The 19,989-nt window shown below is 42.9% G+C and overlaps 1 protein-coding gene across 1 annotated transcript in view; it reads left to right on the top strand.

The window, feature by feature from the left end:
- LOC131285724 (optomotor-blind protein) overlaps window positions 1-19,989 on the top strand; it is a 125,312-nt gene that overhangs the window by 646 nt on the left and 104,677 nt on the right. The gene's annotated exons all lie outside the window — the stretch shown is intronic.

Here is a 19,989-nt window from a genome sequence, read left to right as displayed (position 1 = left end):
GAGTATCCTTAACCGACGGATGTCCGCGCCACGGAAGTTGAGCTCTCTTAAAAACGTGCCAAAGTGAACGTCCATTTTGCCGACGGCTTTTTTGAATTTCGCTCCGTTCCTTCGCTAGGGAAGCGAGGGTTCGTCGTTTGGGGCGCGTTGAAGAAAACGGTCGAAGAATGAACAAAAATGTTACATTCTTCACTTGAAATGTTATTTTGGTGAGGAAATAGAATTATAATAAGTTTTTTATTTATTTTAGTTGTGAAAAAAATATTACCTTCATTTTTAATATACAACTATTGGAAATTTTGCAATTTTTGTTGTGCAGTTTAACCATTTTTGAAAATGGTCTTCTACAAGCTGAGTAAGAAAATGGAAATAAAACAAAAGAGTTTCCATCATTTAGCATGATTAGAACAGTCACTAAACCTTTGTTTCACAATGCGTGCGTTTTTAAACTCTTTGCTGGAAGTTGTCTACACATTAAAACAATTTCTAAACAGACAGTGTTCCAGTTCTGGGCATCTGTTTCATAAAGTGAAATATAAATGGCTTTTTTAAGCAAAAAAAAGCCCAACAGTGTACAGTAGGAGGCGATGTGTTCCTAGAAAAAGATGTAACGTTTTTTAAATTGGAGAGTTAAAGATGTATTTTCTGCCAAATATTTAATCGAACCCATGCAACATGAAACCAAGAGTCGTACGGACAAGGACATTAAACGGAAGCATTAAAATCGTTCTTATTTCAATTCGAATTACAATGCCTGCCATTTCTCTTAAGAGCGTTTAGCTTAACAGAGCTCGGTGTTTTGTGTTGGTGGTCGGACGGAAAATTATAGTCCTGTCCAAATCTGCACACGGATCAGTCACATTGGCTTTTCCTCCTTCTCCATCTCGCTGAGCGCCGAAGTTCAGGCAAACGGTCGAAAGTGCAAATGGTGGATGATTTGGTGCGCGCTACTAATTCGCTAATTGTAGTAAACACAAGCGCCATGTCAGTGTCAGGCTTTTCGTTCGGCCGTCTTTAGCTTACGTCTGAGGGATGTGAACGCGACGACGAAAGGCGACCATTCTAACACTTTAATGCCAACGGCGTTTGAAAGGTTTCATTGTTTTGTTGGTGGTTTGTGTAGTTTTCCTTTTTAAACAATCTTTAAAAATCGTGCTACGGTTCAGTCACTATTCACTCTTCTCAACGCCAGAGGAGCCTTTTCTTGCTCGTAGCCAATGCGCATTGTTGCCACAAGAAACAAAGAAATAACCAGCAGCAAACAACGCCCAGTGAAATATAAACAGTCACAATCCTTCGACTTTGAGTGTAGCTCGGGAGGTTTGAAGATTGTGAAGCTGTTTTATTGTGACTATCGAACGTCCAAGCATAGGCTTCAAACTTGCACCGGAGAGTGTTTGGTGAATAACAAAATAATGCCTTATCAGCCTATCGATCGATGCAGTCGCTGTGTGCGAGAAGAAAGAAGCTTACAGTGCTATACAAATCGTGCTTATAACCGTATTGATTCATCGCATTTTGTTGAGGAAGTTACGAAACATGAGGAAGAGATCTCGAAACTCATAATATGAAAAATAAACATCAAAACAAAACCACTTCTAAAGTGTAAACAACGCAAATCGACACAAAGAAAGCAGTTGTTGAAGTGAAATGAACGCAAAAAGTCCTGTCTAAACGATTATTCAATAAACTGTTGAATGATGGGGAAACCACTAGAGCTTTTAATAAATCCGTACCTAAGAATAGAGCGATGCAAACAAGCAATTGCGCAAACAAACTAGCAGAAAGTTTGGCCAAACTTTTGTTCTCCTTTTGCCTTCCATTGCAAGTGGTAAACGGAACATCCATTAGCCCATTAACACGCAGACACGAGTGGAGTCGTCCATAGTACCGCCTAAAGGTACGAACTTTTGCTTTGAAGTGCAGCAAGGTGAGATTGTTGTTTAATGTTTGCAAAAGCAAAAAGAAAATTCAAAAGTTAGATTTACTTGCTAGGTGCGATTTTGGTAGTCTTCTCTGTTGTTTTAGAGGTTAATACAACTGATGCTCGTTGGATGTCATAGTACATTGTTCTATATTGGGATGAACTTAAAAATCTGTCTCAATCTTTTTAAAGGGGGATTTTAAACTGTTTTTGCTGTTTTTATTTGATTTCGTATTTTGTCAGGGTTGATATATGTTTTAGAGCAATTTATAATTTCCTGCTTACAACAAAACATTGAGTCTACTCTTTTTGGACAAAACGAGTTTTAGACGAAATTTCGACTAAAAAGTAATACAAGTAAATAGTGAATTTAGAAATGTTTGCATTTGGCAAATAAAATATTCATTCACGATAAATAATACTTCAATCGAAAAGTACAAGTTTCTTATTCGTTCGTCAATTATAGCGTTTTTTTTGTGACTAATAAAGCGGATTAACCTAGAACCATCAGCATCCAGTGTCGAATGAGCGGAACCACGATCGTTTTAATATTTATTGTGAGTGGTCAAGGGTCGAAAATTCGTGGCCAAGCGTTTGTGCAATGATTGTGCAACCAGGTGCACTGAGTACAGCGATTCAATTGAACGGCCATCATCCATCTGCTCCACAATGGCGCATTGGTCAATTTGCTTCGCGTCGAGTTTTCAATTTTGCTACATCGATTCGATTTTTTGCATCCGTCAATTTTTTTTTTTGTATATGCTCGTGTGAAAAATGGCGCTGGTATATATTTTTAAACGCTTTGTGTTGTTTTTGGGGGCTTTTGAAAAGTGTTTCTGGTTCGGCATCGCTCATTTTTCCGATTTCTTCCGGCTTCGGCGCTTATTCGGTGCATCGATGTGTAGGTGCGTTTTTCATCCTTTCGAACACGATTTGGTACGGTATAAAATTTAATTATTTTCACACTCCTGCACACACACGAACACCCACCCCCTTCGCCCATCGGCGTTCATCCTATCAATTGCAATCAATAATAAATGGCGAACGCGTATGAGTGTAAACATTATTGTTTCTCATCCGAGGTGCGAGGTTGATTTTGGAGAGCCCCAACGCTGTATTGGTCGCGCTCCACCACCCTATCGCCATCCGTCGCCTCTATCGTGCTGCAAAAGTTGAAATAACAAACACCAGCATGCACACGGACAGATTTATCTACACGAGCCGAGCGGCAATCAGCGTGAAGCGAAAACATTTTTCCTTTTCGAAACATAAAGCAATCGTTTTTATTGCACACCTGACATGCGTGTTGTGTCAGCCGCTTGAGGCCCGGCAGACGAATGTTTTTCGCCTTGCCTCGTTTTGGGACTTAAAATGAAAACAAAAATGGCGAAAAGTGGGACGGAAAAACAAAACCGATGGAAAATCCGAGCGCTGAAGTGAGGCTGCTTTCGGTTCGTAATTTCATTTATGGATGGACACAAACAAAAAAAAATCCTTTAGTATGATTTCCACTTCTTTCTCACTACCAGAAGGGAAAATGATCCACTTGTCAACCTTTCAGCAGCGGTTTTATTTTTATCAATCAATTCGGGGGCGTTGATGATAGCGTGGATTATCGTTCAGTACGTTCTCCTCGTGTATTACGGCTCGGAAAGCTTCAAAAATGTTCGATACTATAAATCCATCTTTCGCCATTCTCCGATGAGGATTTACAGTTTATTATCTCACGATCGGACGCGATAAGCTGCGCGATAAACACAATCGGGGAGAGGAAATTATTAACTCCTTTCGCCAGGCGATAAGTAGATTTGCTTTTGCACAAACGACGCGCGTATTCGGATTCGTAAATTGATCCGTCTTTTATTGGCTTTATGGATTAAAATGACGCTTGGTTTAAGCTTTGCGTCGGGTTGAATTTTGTTTTCCTGTTTTTTATACTGTGGTTTTCGAAATAAGCAAATGTTTTGTACATTTAAAACAGAGTTGGTTCTCTTTTTCCCTGATTGGCCACAGTTAGACGCAAGTTTAAGAAAACGCTATTAAAAATTGGTACTGTGAATCTCAAATTGGTAATAATACAACGTTATGTTGTAAATGGTATTCATTTATTGTGTCCGTTTGTTTTGTCCAACAACGGTTGAGGTAACAAACTTCAAGTGCAATAAAAGCGCCATCGAAATAAATGTTTTCCTAATTTTGTTCAACAACTTACTTTCGCACTGGTTTGCCGTTCCCGTCTTTTCCTTCGAACGGCCTACGGAGGGCCCAAAACAAACCAAACATCCATCCAAATATAATTACAACCAATTTATGCTTTCGGTTAGTACCGCCCGCCCCGCCTGTCTCGCGTCGCACGAGGAAACACCCGCTAGGAGGGCACGGAAAAGACACACGCGTCCATGGCCGTGGCGTGCCTCTGAGGAATTATTCACCGGGGCGCACATTTTTCGCCACTTTTCGAACCCCGCCGTTCCCGTCCGGCTACATCGGCCGTTGGCGCGTCAGCAAGTGGAACACTTTGTTCGTTGGCACCTCGCCAGCGGGTTTTTCGGGCCTCCGGGTCAACAAGTCAGTGAGCGATGCTTCAAATGGTGTAATTGCTTATTGCTTTGTGTTGGCTGAGTAAAACGAAGTCTAATTTACTTCAGCAACAGTCGCAAAACTAGTTGGATGACGGTTGGTCGTTAGAAGACACTCTTAAAAGGAGAGAATAGCATTTGACGATAGAGGGTTTTAAAAGAACAAGTTAACTGATTGATTAAATGAATGATGATCAACGATTGTTGCTTGGATGTCAACGAAAATATATTAAAGTTATAAAAATCTAACAGACTAGAAGAATCTAATAGAAAACTGATGTAAATCCTTTCCATTTCAAAGCATGTAAAGATTTGCAATCCGCTGAATTATGAAGATTCATTTTCCTCAATCTCCTTTCCCTTTTTCCCCAATCTAGATTGATTCAAAAGTTGTTCTACTCAAAGCATTTTCTTTTTTAAACATTTGATTTGAAAAATAAAACACTGAAAATATTGTTTTTACCTAAAATCAGTTCGCTTTAAGTGAATTAGGTAAAATTACATTTGATGTATACCTTTTTCTATAGCATGAAATTAGCATTGGTTCACCAACCATCAAGGATCATTCTTCACTTTCAAAATTTAAATGCAAATTAGGATTATTGCTATTCAAAATAAACAAAACCACAACAAAAATCATGTTCGAGTATCGAGCCGAAGGGAAAAATTCCACCGAACCGACAGGCCATAAAATGTGTCCCCGCTAATTCGCTGTAATGCGAACTAAATAACCATTTTAGCACACCTTGCGTTAAAGACGCGTCTTCCACGAGGATTCATTCCTCGCACGTCAATGTTGTACCACAAAATGCTGGGGAAAAGAAAAAAATCGGTTGAGGTTGAGTTTTTGGCTGGGCGTGCCACTGTGCAAACCATGGCCCGGACGTCATAAAGTCGCAACTGGAGCCACTTGAAGGCGTCGTCGTCGGTGGACAATGAGCCATTAGAAGCGTTATTAGAAATATATTAAAAAGTTAAAACGCCGAGGAAGGAAAAACAAAGACTTGTGAGGCAACCGTCGGACGCGTCCGATGGGCAGATGAATTATGAATATTGCATTATATCGTGCTAACCCTTGAATGTAAACTATGGTGAATGGAAAAATATGCCTTAGTTGTTGATTGAATAAAACATAGTAAAGAATATGAGGAAGTGGTCCTCCACAGTTCGTGTCACATAGGAACTATTCTATACATTCTCACCAACAGCCTTCCACCGAAGGGTTAACTCACTCACGGAATTCACCGAAACACGGACCAGCGGTTTTTTTCAATCACGCCGAGCTGGAATGTGACCGAAAGCGAGAGGAATGAACACGTTTCATTAAATATTCCACAAGCTGAAGTACATTCCGTGGACTTTGGAGGAGGCCTTCTTCTTCCACTTCTCACTGGCGCGTGTGTGTGTGATCACCTCCCACCCGGGTGCGACTCTTCACGGCCGGCAAAGGTGTAGACAAAGTGCCCATTTGTCTCCGCGGAGCGTTAAGAGGGCTGCTGCCGGATCCGGATCTGGATGTCTTGTGCTTGGTTTGGTCGCGGGGGATAAAATTGTCACGTTCACGGTCGGGGCCGGCCTTTCCCAGTGCTCGAAAAAATGGTGCTCGAAAGGATGAGAATGGCTCACATTGACATAGTTTTTGCGTGTGTGTGTGTGTTTACGAGTGTTCTTTCGCTGAGTGCATCGTATTCTGATAGAGAAAGAAACAACAGGGTGGAAAGGGAACACGAAGAAGGTGATGTAATGGTTTAGCGACACGTTGAAAGAAGGATTCTTCCTTATATCGTTGCACAATTAGGGAACAAAAGCGTAACTTTCTTGCCCTAAGAATGCTGTTCGAGGGACAAGAAAAAAAAATGTCAAAATTAAGCTTTCATAAGCGGAAAAATATAACTTGATGTACAAATTAAAACATTGCATCTAATTAAATTTTATGGTGAAACAACAATATCCAAACATTTTACATAAGGACAAAATCAGCAGTGTTTTTACACTCAAGCAGGAAGCTGCTTTAATGTCTCCTAAAAGGATGATGCTTGATGGGTTTATTCGTTTCGTCGTCGACAACGTGGAAAATTAACTTTCTTTCTTCACCTTCCCACCCGAAGGAAACGTCGATCGAGGTGCAAGCGCGACTGATGTTGTCCTTGACGTGTTTGCCGGGGGCTTACCGATTCTGCTTAGTTGTTCAATTTCGCTTTGCTTTGATTTCGGCATCCATCGTCTTCGGGTGGGAGTCCTCCCTTTCGCGTGTCCTTTTTATTCCCGAACGAACGGTGGGAATCCTTAATGGATTTCGAAGACTTGGACGGCGGGGTGGGAGGGGTGATAAGCTCATTTTCATACTGCACACCCGTGGCGTGTATGTGGTGCACTTTGAAGTGTTTCCTCTGCGGAAAGGGCGATGGAAAGCGGGTGCCGCGCGAACGCACACGGAGCTAATCGGGCGGGAAAATCAGCAGCTTCAGCCGCATGTCGGTTGTCGAACCGGCTGAAGCGGGAGGGAGGAGTGGGAGGGGGTGTTGAGGCCAAACTCCCGCTGGGTAGGAATGCCAATTTCAAAGCGCGCCCGGGAATGGTGTTGGTGTTGTGTGCACCGTTTGGTGACGGAATTTGCCGTTGCTTGCTTCCGGTAGCGAAGCGAACTAAATTGTGCATTAGCATTGGGAGCTGTGTGTGTGTGTTTGAGTGGGTGACTGGTGCGCTTTCGGGCATGCAAATGGTGGGTGAAAATTGATTATAAATTCATAAAATAATTTGTTGATCCTATCGATCAGGAGCAAGGAGCAGTTTGCCGTTTTCCACGAGCACGAGGCCTTCGCGTATCCACTTAGCACGAACCATTGCCCCTGGCTTGCGTGTGTTTGGTGTGGTGACGTGTGTGTGGTGTGGCGCCTACCTACACCATCGTACGTTGGAAAATGCATAACGGCCGCTTTTTGCAACCGGTTAATGGAGCGACCGCTTATGGGATGCGAACACGGAAAAGTGCACACCGTAGCGAAAGTGTTATCGATTCGTCCCCGGGACCCCTCGGTGGGAGAATTTTCCACCATTTGTGGGTGTATTGATCCCGTTCGAAATAAATAAAAATTGACCGATTTAATTTTTTACAATAAAAACAAAAATGAAAGCAACTTTTAAATCATCGCTCGAATGATGTTGGTGTGGAAAGGGATGCGTTTTTCCGCGGTTCCGAGCTATCAGCGTGATTTTTCCCATTGTCACAACTTCCTACCGCACCTCCGCACCGTGCATCATGCCCTTCGTTTGTGTGTGTGTTCCTTTCCGCACGGAAAACAACGCTCAAATTTGTCCTCGTTTATCCCCGACCTGGTGTTCGCTAGATCGCGAATATCCTTCCCCTGTGAGTGTGTGTTATTTTTTTGTATGTGTGTATGTGTGTGGTAGAGTCAGTTACCATGCATGCAAGAACGTGAAAACGAAGAGAAAAACTGCACACAACACAAATCGGGAGGAAAAAAGAAAATATCGAGTGGAGCAACTCGAAATATCCTTGTGCAGTGTGCAGTTTTCCATGCACTTTTCCACCAATGCACGGATGCACCGAAGGCTCCTCGCACGGGGGGATGTTTTTGGAGAAGAAGGTGGGGTAGAGACGAGGTAGGCTTATGTGTTTCTTCCTCCCACGTTTGAGCACGTGTCCTTTGCGAAAGGATGCACATTCATACCAACACATCCAACGTTGGAAAAAAAATTACTATTTTATGTGCAACTTTTCTTTGTCGATGGGGTGCGGGTGGTGGTAGATTTGTACCAACGTTCCGTTGTAAATAAAAATCGTAAGCGGAATCGGGTCAAAAGACAACCGTCAAAAAAATGTTGCTCTTTCGTATCACCGACGAAGTAAATTTTACCGTCACCGTCAATGAAAAGCTTCCTTGATTTTTCCCTGCCACCCTTAACTTGGGAAGAGTGAGAAAAACGATGCCCAATGAATGAAATTCGCACAAGGCCGCCTTCATACTTCCACACAACCAAGGTACAAGGCGGCAAAAACAAGGTGCACTTAGGCTTGGCACACGTCGCCACGCCACGCCATCCCCCCCCCCCCCACGTGCTGCTTTACTTTCTTTTAGCTGTCACCCCTTGTTAATTAAAAACGGCGCCAGGCGGGGAAGGCGCAGAAGTGGAGTGTGAAAATTTGCCTGACCATAAAACAGTTTTTAACACCCTCGCATAATGATTAGCACTCTATTTGGGCACATTCTTGTATGTTTCTCGCCACACCCACCCCCACCCAGCCCACTGTTTTGGTAGGAAAATTGGTCGGCACATGCACATCGTATTGTGCTTACGGTGCAGTCTTGCTTCAGTTGTCGAACGCCAAATACCTTTGTGTGTTTGCTTGCGTGCATCGCATTGCTACTTGACGAGTTGAACATTGCACCAACACACAGCCAAGTGTGCAGGTTTTGTTATGTTGTGCATTTTTTTTTATCCATCCTCAGCTCCAATTGTTTCACCGGAACCGTGGAAGATGCTTTTCCGATAGGCAAAGTGCGCCACAGCAGCGCGTACAACAAGTGCCTTTTTCCCTTTCGCCGCTCGGGGCCGCTTTTGGGTCGAACTGTGCGGGGGATATTTTTGTTAACAGCATGTTGTCACGAAAAATGCACACATAAAACTCGCAGGTGTAGTTTTGCTTACAAAACAGATGTTACTGAATCCAAAAGAAAAAAAACAAAAAATAAAAGTATATAAACCATAAATAAATTTTTACAAATAAAAAAAGAGAATAACATGAAAAAGCTTAAAACTTAGAACAAACAGAACAGAACAAATTACTCAGATTAGGGAACATGTTTAACTTGAAAGATAAAACAGAGAATTCACGTGAAATATATACAAAATAGATAGAGAATTTGTAAAACTGACTTACTAATTAATCTTTCGGACCAAGGGTATCAAGTGACAAAGTTTAGTATGAGTGAAAGTGAATATAAAATATGATTGACAATAAGTTAAAATTCCCTTATTCACAACATTCATGCCGCACTCGATATTAAATTGTAAATTCACGTACATTTCTTTTACACTTTTTTTTTTTATATTTAATGACTTTTAGAAACAATCCCGCGTTTTTGTTCATCAAATGCAGGTGACTCCTAGTAGCTAACAATAAAACTGCACTGTTCGAGTCGGAAATGTGACATTCACACACAAAACCGGGCGTGCAGCAGGCCCGGGGTGTGAAAAACCGAAATCGTTACAGGCACTTGCGTGGATTTGCGTCGCGTAATTGCACTTCGCATGCAAAGGGGGGCCCCCTCGAGCGGACGGAGGGATGGGGACGAGCGGACTCGCGGCGTGCAGTAGCACCGTTGAGGCTCTAGAATTTCCAACCCTCCACCACCCAGCGTGGTGTGGCCACGGGACGGGAAGGAAATGCAGCGGTTGAGCATGGACAGAACACAAAACCAAACAAAAAAAAAAAAAAGAACAAGAACAGAGAGATTACAACCGACACAGACACCTTCACGCACGCTCTGGTTACCCGGGGTTTAGCCCGGACCACCGAGCCCGCATGCAAGTGTCGTATGACGCACCCTTTTGCCCGAAAACTCGTCGCTCGGCAGGAAAAGAGGCTTGCGTTTTCCATTTCTTTTGTGCACGGCGTCGAGCAGTGAGTGTTTGCTGCTTTTCGTACTATTTCCATTTGATTTTCGAAAGAATCATTAGAACAGCATCAACTATGAGTTGGGAATAGTTCATCACGAATAGAAAATCTCCTAAAACCTTTTTTAAATAGGTTAACTAGCTAATTTAACATAGTGCTAGAGTAGTCAGCACATATTATATGAAAATTTGCCCACATAAAATTTAACGAGAACCGGGGACAACGAAACCCTACTGTTCGTTTAAAGCAAAGAACAGAAAAGGGTAAACGGTGAACCGCACCGGCGGGGGGTACTTTCGTTTTCTGCCCGTACCCGGTTACGTCGTGGCGGCAAGTTAAAAGGCGAAAACATGAAGAACCACCCCCCAGTGCCGTGGGGGAAGACGGTGCGAGCGGGCATAGGTTCGGCGAAACTTGGACGAGTGTGGAACCACCTACGTACATAAATACTTGCAGGCCTAGCATGGCTAGGAATACGCTTCGGAAGTTGCGCCTAGAGCCGGAAATGGCTTGAATCGTGTAAGGGAAGCGCGCCCAAAGAAGGACCGCCACTCCGGAGTGGTGATAATGCAAATGGTGGAACCACTTCCTGAACTTGCTGGACTTATGTCTCCGTGAGTTTGGTGATCAAGCTAGATTTTCTCGCTACAGATGACGCTGCTTTTACGGATGGTGTGTATGTTCCATCGGAAGAAACTATTAAGAATTATAGACACCAAAGGAAAAACAATAAACAACTGTACGAAGTAAACCTGAAGGCATCTCCATTCGAACGAACAATCGTACAGTACGCAGCCAGTAATGGCATTGTACGCAGCCATTATTGGTGACCATCGCATGTAAGGTAATGTGAGGCAATATGCTCCTTTTGTGCGGAAAACTTTTGTTTCTCGCAGTCTCTTCAAGAAAAATAATCCCCCATCCATTTTTATGCTAGAAAAAATAATAAAACGACACTAAAACTGTCAGTTTAATATTAAAAAGCAGATTTTAAGAGCAGGCTCCAACGCCCATAATTTAAGATTGAGGGGGAAAATGGCCCTAGTAGTGGGCAGAACTTCAAATAATTATTTTATTGAAGTTGTTTATTGCGATCTGATATTTTTAAAGCGTTTATAATTTTAACACCTCATAGACTATGTAAAGAAATCTATTTAAATCTGGTTTCAACTTTCAACAAATAAAAAAATAACATTGGATGTATTAAACACGCCAATCGATATATTTTATTACTTCGCTTGGTTAAAATGTGTTAATTCAGTTACAAAGTGCCGGTACATTTTACTTCACACGAGGCATCTTGCCTCACTATCCCGTACCGGCCGGCGGGAAAAATTAAGCAGCTGGTCGAGTAAAAAGGGCACATGGCAAGGGGAATCGCGTTTGTACGATTTAAGCCTACATAGTACAGAACCTGGCCGACTAGCTTCACCTGCCAGTTCATTTGCCGGGAGGACGAGTTCAATACAATTGGAGTTTAATATTTTCCATACGAGAATCATTGCACGTCGTCGGCATTGCTCCAGTAAACCCGTACAAACATACCCCAAAAAAACAAAAAAACGCACGACGTCTTTCGCATGGCTTGCAAAATCTTTCACCAGAGGAGCAGCAACAACAAAAGGGAACTCAAACGACGAGACCAAGATCTAAGGACATCCGATGTCTCGCGGAGGGCAAGATTGACAACTCTCGTAGCGGCTTGTCGTTTGAGTCTGTGTCGGATTTTCTGCCAGTGGGTTTTTTTTGTTGCTGTGGCACAAGGCTTGTGGTTTGTGTGTGTTCCCTCTGGCCCCTGCAAGGACTCCCAGCGAGAGGACGCCAGGAGTCTCTACAGTCTACGCCCGGGTACCCCGATGGAAAGGTTCGTGCAGTGGTGGAGAAAAGCAAAAGGAAAACGCCGCCGTTCGGATTCGTGCAGGATCTGCAGTTCACTTAACTTGGCGGCAAAAGGGTCCCACTAATAAGCATATCATTTTTCATATTAGCTTCCTTTCATGCCGATGTTCCCCCTCTACGAAGTGGTGGAGTGTTGTATTTTAGCATTTGGATTTTTAAAATTTTTCCTTCTTCGTCCTCGGCCGGATGAGGGGAACACAGGATCGCTGGATCGTAGGATAAGGAGGAAAAGAAGAAGAGAGAGAGAGTGAGAGTCTCTGCGTGTGCTTTTGTGTTTTTCACGGTCTGAGGTCTTCGGGTTGTTGTTCCGTTTTTTTTTTTTTTGATCGGCACTGTGCCACTCTATTGCGCGTTCGATCAGACGCCTTCCGCCAGCGGAGTCTACCTTTCGATACCTCATTCACGGAGGTCATCGATTGTACCGGTGTATGTGTGTGTAAGTACGAGATAATTACACATCCCTTCTGACGGGAAGGCGTCAGATGATGCGGTTACATTGTTGTTCAACATACAGTTCCCTTCTGGCTGTCCAGAACCGCAACCAACCACCGGACACAACAACTTCCCGTTCCAGAGCTGCAAACAAACAGCTGTCACAAAAAAAAACTTTCAACAAGTTAAAATGTGCTCATAAAAACAACTACTCTCACAATAATTAAAATAGACTTTTCCCTTTTCAACCTAACCTTACGCGTTCTTGCCGGTGAAGGTTTACATCTTACTTTACGGTAGTAATTTCTTCGCACACATCATGCACTGTCAGGAAGGTGTTTTCCGAACACGTTCGTTGCCAGTTTATTGCTGTTGTTTTGTGTTTTTTTTTAGTTTACAAATTCCCGACCGACGCCACTTTTTGCAACAACTCCGCAATGTTTTGTTCTTTGTTCTTCCAAGGTCTTGATAAATTGTAACAGATTATTTTACGCTCGGAGACGCCACTCTGTGCTGAGTATGTGTGTGTGGTTCGTTCACTTCTAAAATGGTCCAAGAGTCGAGATGTCGTGAGAAAGTTGCTGTTTTTTTTTCGTCTGTCATGTTTTCTTTTGAGATGATAATATCTATCATGCCACCCAATGGGGTTATTATTGCTTAACCAAGAGTTTGCGCTAGCTTCTTTGGGATTTTCATCCAAGCCGTTTACCAAACGCATACAAAAGTGAACTGCTCGAAGCAGATTGGTTTGATTATGTTTGATTATGTTCAATTTAAAGCAATGAAGGTACTGATTCAAAGAATTAGAAATCATCATTAAAATTGAAAAAATATTTTTATTCTTTTTATATCTTATTCTACCAGCTAATAGAACAGTTTTATAGACGATCGAAAAAATGTCAAAGTAATGCTTGTTGAAACAAAATCCTCTAAGCACCCACAAAGGTGACTAAGCAGGAGAAAAGTTTGTAAAATAAACACGAAAATAAAACCAACAAAACTCAATCGTTCGCATTCGGTTGCGGAAAAAAACCTCGAACAGCACAAACAGAGCAAACAAAATTTATTGGCACAATCTCATTCCATCTTATTAGCACCACCAAATTGGCATGTTAGGCCTGTCAAGCAGAGGGAAGAAAGATCATTCGAAGAAAAAGGGGTGGAAAATACATACTCAAAAAAAAAACAACCCACAAAATATTTCATTGAAACGATCATCGAGCCCCAAAAACGAGCCCCGAACTAGAGGTATGCTAGAATCGGTGGGTTTCGCGTTTGTGTAACAAAAGTCTTTCGGAAGCAAAAAAAAAGGAAAAAAAGAATGAACCAACGCAGTGTATGCTCATCGATTTGTGATGATTTAGAGGTAGTAAGAACTGAAAACAAAAAAAAACACAGATGGTTATGGGGTTTGTAGCCGGAGGCACTTTCTGGTCAACCTAACACCGATCATGAAGGCTACACGACGGTTCGATCTTCCCGGCGGTGGGATGCGATCCTTGACAGATCCCACAAAAGGGGTGGCAGGGAAAGGTAAAGAAAGAGAGAGAAAAAAAAAACGGTGGTTAGGGTGACCCACGGGAAACAGCTCGGGAGGGCGCCTCGAATGATTTAAGGAACGAGGAAACAAAACAGAAACAAAAAACCAGGAGAACGAATACGGCCAAGGAACGAGAAACGAAGAGCAAACGAGCGAACGCAAAACCCTTCATTATCGTTATTAATATTGGGTGCCTGACTGTTGAGATCATAATTACACGTTTCATGGTGTTTTGTTTATATTTCAAAAATATATCTTCCACCAAGCAGCGCCACCAGCGCTGTTATTACTCCTGGACCCAATTTGGCCTCTCTTTTCCCGGCGTGCCTCCGATAGGGAGCTGCTGCTTCGGGGTCTCGTTTTCGCTAGTTATCACCTTGGAGCGCTCGTTGGGATACCCCACTGGCAGCTCCACGGTTGGGTATGCTTTCTGTGAGGTTCCAATTTTTCACTCCCCGTCGAAGTTTTGCGGAAAAAGACAACATTCTTTTTGCGCTCATTTTATTTGTTCTATCTTGAGAAATATTCGTGAGCGTAAAGTCTTTGATTTGGAATTTTGGGTTTCGTTTTTAAGCAGAAAATGATGATGACTCAGTATTGACTTCCTTTGAGTCACTAGTAGTAGAAATATCGCAAATTTTTAATTTGATACAATCATCTTGAACCCTCAGACTTGTGGAATTTGTATTCAGTTTTCTTTTACGTAAGCTGTTTCATTTTTCCCTGTCCCTTCACCTAAAACTACTCTATTGTTATTGCTTAGTAAATGTCTTTTCAAATGTTTAAAAAATTGTTTTTTTCAAAATAGGTAATAATAAGGCTATTGGATTCTTATTTTTGGAGTTTGAGTTTATAAATTGAAAAGCAATGCTATCAATTTCAGTTACTTATTTGCAATTCGACCTCTTGGATGATATTTGCAACATTGGAGAAACTTGCAACATTTAGCCAATTCCGTTGTATGTTTTAAACGTTTTATTTTCAGTTGTACTTTAAGTTGTACAATTAATTTATTAGTTAAAGTTCCAAATTAGAGCAAGTTTAAACTGACATCAGAAGATGGCAGATGTCGCGATTTATAGAAGCCTTCTAGAGTAAAACTTATCACTTAGTACTCGGTATAGTTTATTTAAACATAAAACTATTTATAGCTAACAATTGGTATAATCTATGGCAAAGTTTGTTGACGGACGAAAGTGTAGACTTGGTATCAATCGATTTTTTAATGATCTGAACATCAAATTATTTTTCAAATGTTTGGTAAGGGTTTCTGAACCACATTGGCTACTTTATATTTGTTTGAAAAAGAGAGCTATTGATAAGATTGGCTTTTAAGACGTTCCCTACCTTGATTACAACGAACAATATTCTTCCGGACCTTTGATCAACCCATCTTGTCTATCTGAATTTTCTACGACTCAAGTTACAGAAGAGTTTGAGGGCGTAACAGTTAATCTTCCAACAATATGAGAGAAAATCCTGGTGAAAAATCCTTGTTCCCAAGGTCCCTTCGCGTTCTCCTTATCGCACCCGTCTGTGCATCTCTCCCATTCCGATGGCTTTATCTTGCGTTGCAATTCCCAGCGGGCGCAATTAAGAGATTAAACTCATCTTCGGGAAAAACTTACCACCGACTATTTCGGTCGGTGTTTATCAGTTCGGCGTAATTACCGATATCGACGAGTGGATCGGTCAGCGGTACCGCATTCACATTCCCGGGCCCGGGGCTCTTAATGATTATTGCTCCCAGGAGGGGAATAAAACGGAAAACGACTCTCGCGGGTGGGGGGAAAAAGCGAGAGAAAACTGATGCACAGCCGATGCAGTTTGACGTGGCTTCAAAAAAGATATTACAAGTTCATTTGCAAGGCCTACTCTGGTTCGCCGATTTCTGGCAATTGCATCCGGGAGGGTGTTTATGTGCGGCCAAGAAGCAATACAGTGAATAGAAGGTGGACTTGCGGGGGATGTTGGGGTGAGGAAGTGTTCTGTGGAGGTACAAAGAAGGATGGAACGGGGATGGAGTTAAATAGAAACGCAAAGAAACGGCTCGCATACGAGAGGACCTGTGTATGTGTTCGGAGGCCGGAGGTTTCGCCATAAATGGACCGAGCCTGGCCATTCAAAGACGCATGGCCCTCGAGCCATCCGGGGCCATCCCTTCCAGGGACAGATCAGGTGCCAAGCTCGCCCGTCAACGCCGAGGGCCTGAGTTCATTTTGGATTCAATCGCTGCCTTTGGGCATTTCGCTGGCAAAACGGCCCGTCGCCCGGTTCCATATCGTGGCGACGATGACGATGACGGCGATGATGTTGGCCATCATAACGCAGCGCTGCATTTTATGTCACCGGCCAATGTTGACACGCTTGCCAATTACATACCATTCTGCCCGTTTTCCTTTTGTTGTTTATTTTCCTCCCCCCATTCGGTCGCTTGGGGTTTTTCAACAAGGCGAATGGTTATTTATGTTATAATTTTCCCTTTCCCTACCCCGTTCGGTGTCACTTTGCTCTTTGGACACTTCTTTTATGCGCTTCCGCTTGTCGTGTCTTTCTTCCACCTTCTGACCCTCCCCACGCGACAAGCAGCATCGCGTCAAATCAGCACGTTCGTGCACCTCGCGCCCGAGACCCGGCGTATGTAATTTTACAATTTATCAACACTTTATTAAGCCCCCATCACCGTGGTCATTGCCGGGCCGGTGTTTACGGTGTCGCTGGGTTTGGTGGGCATAGTAGGAGCATAAATAAATTATCAGGCCCGCCAGCGCAAACGCCAGGGAGATTATATGCACCTTGACCAGCGTTAACTTTCGTTCGAAGTTGGCCACTCTCTTTGCAAATTCCTATGCAAACGGCTTTTTCCTTGCCGCTAAGGGGCTAGGAATTACAAAATAAACCCCCTCCCAGGGGTTCCCAACCCTCCTCCGTCCTTTACTTCTTCTCGAACGCACGCATAGTTCCTACGGGGTGTTCTGCTGACAGAACAAACGTCGAGATGATCAGCTTTCGAGTCGATTGCGTGCGGACGGCTGATGAGGTGTTGAGCCGTTAACTTGGTTTGAGGTTGGGTTTGGATGTTGCCACCACCATCGCCAGCTGCACACAGCACGGAATTAAAGCGATACACCGTATGTCGACTCGCTACGGAAAAGGAAGTAACACGAAGATGCCACGCAGAGGGAAGGAGGACTAACAAAAAAAACGCAACGAGGAGGGAAAATTGATAGCAGGAGATTGATTGAAATGGGTAACAGACGTTTGCCGGTGGATGAATGTGGCTTGGCGAGTTTGATTTGCCTCTATAGTTGGTTCTTTATAGCTCATTAGGTATGTGATTAATTATGTGAAACACTGCAATCGGGTTGCGAATCGGAAAGGTAAATAAAAGTGCAACATTGTGGAACATTTTTATCTCTATTTGCTCCGGGACGGGCTCAAATAGATCAGGTTTTTTTTTTAAATTTTAAAGGTCCAAAGCTTTAAAGAGATGTTAATTTCGAACCAGGTTGATGGTAATTTCGTCATAATTGAGCAATTAATTTTACTGTCATCGATCGAACCGTAGCTTCCCGGGAACGGATTGGTAATTATGGCCGTACTTTATCCTGCTCAAACACAATTTATTACGAACCGAACAAGAGCGTATAAGAGGTTGTGAATAAAAGAGCAGCTCTTGGAGGTGCTTTTGGTGATTGGGAAAAATTTTCGGGCAGTTTGTCCGAGGAAAGGATTTGAAGATCGATACGCTGATATGCGCTTATGATGGACATTTTTCACCTGCTCGTGCGCTTCGCTCGAAAGGCTGACCATTTGTGCAAATGCATTCGATTTGCGGCGCATGTTGCAATCAAAAAATGCAAAAAATGCGCTGGCCCCGGCGTGCGATAGCGATCGCGGACGCGCTTTGCATGTTTAAGAACGTCGCCTTACGCGATCGCGTCCCCCGGACGACAATTAAAGTTTTTCGGATAAATATTAATGAGCCGAACGTGAAAGATTATGTTTTAGGGTTTTCGTTTTTTGTTTTCTGGGTTCTGGGATGTTTTGAAAGGAAGAAGCGACACACACACGCACACGAAAGAGCGATCGTGCGCGGACAGCGGAAACTAATTAACTGTCGCTCGCTGCGACCCGATCCCGAAGTGGGGCAAAGAAAATTGAAAATAAAAATGAAATAAATAAAACATAGTGAAGAGAAAAGAACCTTGCGCCTTTGGCTCCCTGCACAAGGGTGGCAGACGGTTGGACGAAAATTTTTTAATTATAATTGATCAAATTTCCCCAACGGCGACGATCGACACACGACATGATAATGAGTGCACTTGGAAAACGAAAGCGAAAATGTGAAATAAAATTATAACGCCGCCGAGGGAATGGTGCGCCAATAAAAAAACAAAAAAAAAACGGGAAGTGAGCTGGAAAAAAGGGATGTTTGGTCACGAGATCGTTAAAAGCGACCGCCCGGACCATGGCCAACCCACCTGCCGCACGGACCCGAACCCCGGTGGAATGTGAAAGGACCGGTCGGATGTGAGCGCTCAACGATACTTTTCTTGGCAACAATATTTAACGTAAATTAGATTGAAACAATGATCGATTTAGTTCCAAATCCAACTTAATCCTTGTAAACAAACCGAGAACATCACTTTATCGTGTGCTTCTTTCCGGTCCCGCACCTCTTTCGGATGATCGAGATGCTTTTAACAAATTGTGATAAATTGCAGCTACATAAATTATTAATTCCGTATCTTCCAAACGAAGGCAAGTGGAAAAAGTGGGGGAATAATTTTTAAATTAGGTCAGCGAGCGAAGGTTTCAATGTACGCAAATGTTTCCATTTTCTTTTTCTTCGCTCCCTCATCGAATGATGGTAATGACGCCGATCATTATGATGATGATGAGCTCGACCGATGGGGGAATGATAAATTGGGAATCAAACCTTTTTGCACGTACTTCGCGTATGCGCGCTCCGGTTTGGTTTGGTTTGGTTCATCTTTTCTTTGCCACAATTTCGCTCTCCGGATCGGAAGCAGAAAGCGCGATCGAGGACGTTGGAAACTGGTTCCGTTCCGAAACAGGAAAGCGACCTCGAAGCGGAAGCAAACCAGTCCGTTTGATGAAGGCGAAAGAAAAAAACACACTCACAAACCCCGAAGAGAGTAGAAATGAAAAAGAACGGATGAAACACAACCTCACGGACACACAAAGCTATCAACGATAATTTATAAAACTCAAATTATGTTATTTGTTTATGAAATTATTCAAAAACTTGCCGAATCGGAGCGGTGGTAAAACCATGCGGAGGCATGAAGGGGCAGGGCATGAGGACTCCCAGGATGTGTAGCATATTTTTATTGCTTTTTTGTGGTTGTTTTTCCAAGTCCTTCCGATGACGACCCCCTTGGAGGAATCCTTGCACCTGTCGTCTTGGCCTTTACGTTGTCAGCATGCTATACTACTTCTTTCTTTTCCTTCCGTTTCCTCCTTTGCTCCCTTTCATGTTATATCGTTCGGGTTTCTTTTTTTCCATCCGACTAGACCTCGCTTCTTTATGCGTTTGCTGTCAGCTTGTTATCTTGTGTTTTATTTCTTCACCCAATGTTTCATTGCTTCCCGTTTTGCTCGGGGCGCCCCATCTCGTTCGACGTTTCCCGTTTCTTGCGGTGCCGTTTAGCTACTCGTTTATTACATTTTGACTACATTTCGGTGGCGTCTATGGGGTACGGCTGCATCTTCTTGCATAGGACCTTCGAGCCCGACGTGTTTGAGCCAGCTGATGTTGCGGTCTGTGACGCGGAGTGAAGGTTCTTACCATTACTTCGTTACCAGTGGATCGTGATAAAAATTCAAAATTATTCTACAAGCCGAAAAGTTTGCGGCGATTGATTGAAACATTTGCATTTTGATCGTTAATTGATTGGAAAAAATTGGAACTTGGGCAATGACATACAAGAACTTTGTCAACAGGTAA

The sequence above is a fragment of the Anopheles ziemanni genome, chromosome 3 (genome assembly GCF_943734765.1).
Source record: "Anopheles ziemanni chromosome 3, idAnoZiCoDA_A2_x.2, whole genome shotgun sequence".
Classification (NCBI taxonomy): Eukaryota; Metazoa; Arthropoda; class Insecta; order Diptera; family Culicidae; genus Anopheles; species Anopheles ziemanni.
Note: the sequence above shows the minus strand (reverse complement) of the source record. Positions and strands in the feature narration are given on the sequence as shown.